The following is a 2,123-nucleotide window of genomic DNA, read 5'->3' on the forward strand; positions in this document are numbered from 1 at the left end:
TTTGATTTTACTATCACGATAGGTTTATGACAAAGTTTGGATTCATTCTATATTCAATTATGTGGCAATTTAGGATACGTATATTTTAACATGATATGCACTTCATTGACTCAGAAAGAAGCAAAATCTTTGTGTAAATAAATGTTACCAACACCCTGTTGCCTCCTGTATTCAGATTAACAAATCAGAAATAATAAAAGATGAAAAGAAAAACACAAAGAACTATCCGAGTCCACAGAACCCACTGTGTGTCCTTAAGAAATTTAATTCCATCAAATACCCGAGGTTGCAGATTAATTCCTCCCAAGATAAAACGAATTAACCATTAAAGAAGTAGCGGTACCTCAAACTTCGATAATTTCAACGAACTCAAAATGACAGCAACGAATCACACACACAGACATGATCGATCGATTTTATTTTGTAAGAAATGTATGCAAAAGAAGGGAAGAATTTTTATGCAAAAAAATGAGAGAAAATCTCTCTATTTATAGCCAACAAAGGGTAAAGGTCACAACCCTTTGGAAAGAAGACAACCTTTCAGAAAGGTTCCAACACTTTGGAAAAGTCACAACCTTTCATATGGTCACTGTTTACATCCCAACTCTATTCAAATAGTACGAAACGTCGCGGTGACTCAAAAAATAATCAATTGATTCAATTTTAAAAGAATTTTAAGAATAAACAAATTTTAAAGGAGTCGCCACCTAATTTTAGGAAAAAACTAGGAAACCATTAAGTGATCTACGAAACCAAGATTCTAGGTAAGGGGTTCAAATTATTCCGAAGGGAAGGTGTTAGGCATCCTTTGAAATTCACAATTGTGGATCCCGACTGAGTTCATTTTTTCAAATTGAGAAGGAGATGAAAATAATATACAAATAAAACAAACATACAAGATACACAAGTAATAAAATAAAATAATATAAGAAACAACCTAGATTTGTCTATTGTCAATACTATACAATAATGAGTCAAAATATTGTTCGAAATTTGTTCGAATAGCTTCAATGGGAAGCAGCTCCAGATACCTGTAAAGACACTTAGTAAAAGTGTTAGTAATAAATAAATATGAATAGAAATAAATGAATTAAACAATAACTTAAAAAATAAAAATCCGTCTTATTAATATGGAAGGCCTTGGAAATCGACAGTAATTTCTTCATCGGCCAATTTTATCATAAAACTTATATAAACTTAAACTAAATTTCCGTCTTTTAAAATGTGGAGGCCTCCAAAACCGACAGAGAGATTTCTTTCATTGGCCATTTTTAACAAATAAAATATATAAATTTAAACTAAAATTCCATCTTTTAAAATGGGAAGGCCTCCAAAATCGACGGAGAGATTTTTTCATTGGCCAATTTAACTTGTAACATGAACACAGAATAATAACAATGACATAAACAAGAGAGATAACAATTAAGCTACTAGATCCAGGCTAACGACACTTTCACGCAATCAAAACTGCAACACCAACATTTATTAATTAAATAATCTAAACATTATGTATATATAACTTCCCAATAAATAGAATAAAAGAACTATAAGCTAATCACTTAATTTGATATGATCCACAAACAAAACAAAATAATAAAGAGTAGGAGAAACAGTATCCAAAACTAGATAAATATAAATAACGAAAATTTTGCTGGAACATTCAAAATAAATACTAAACTATCAACCCACAAGTAAAAAAAGTAATCAACAATAAAGAAAGATCAACATAATAATAATAATAATAATAATAATAATAATAACTAACAATACAAATGAAATAATGCACGATCAATCTATAAGTGACAATAATAGTAAGTAATAATAACTTATGTAAACATTATGTATTAATTAAATAATCTAAACATTATGTATATATATATAACTTCACAATAAATAGAATAAAAGAACTATAAGCTAATCACTTAATTTGATATGATCCACAAACAAAACAAAATAATAAAGAGTAGGAGAAACAGTATCCAAAACTAAATAAATATAAATAACGAAAATTTTGCTGGAACATTCAAAATAAATACTAAACTATCAACCCACAAGTAAAAAAAGTAATCAACAATAAAGAAAGATCAACATAATAATAATAATAATAATAATAATAATAATAA

Source organism: Solanum stenotomum, chromosome 10, assembly GCF_019186545.1.
Source record: "Solanum stenotomum isolate F172 chromosome 10, ASM1918654v1, whole genome shotgun sequence".
Lineage (NCBI taxonomy): Eukaryota > Viridiplantae > Streptophyta > Magnoliopsida > Solanales > Solanaceae > Solanum > Solanum stenotomum.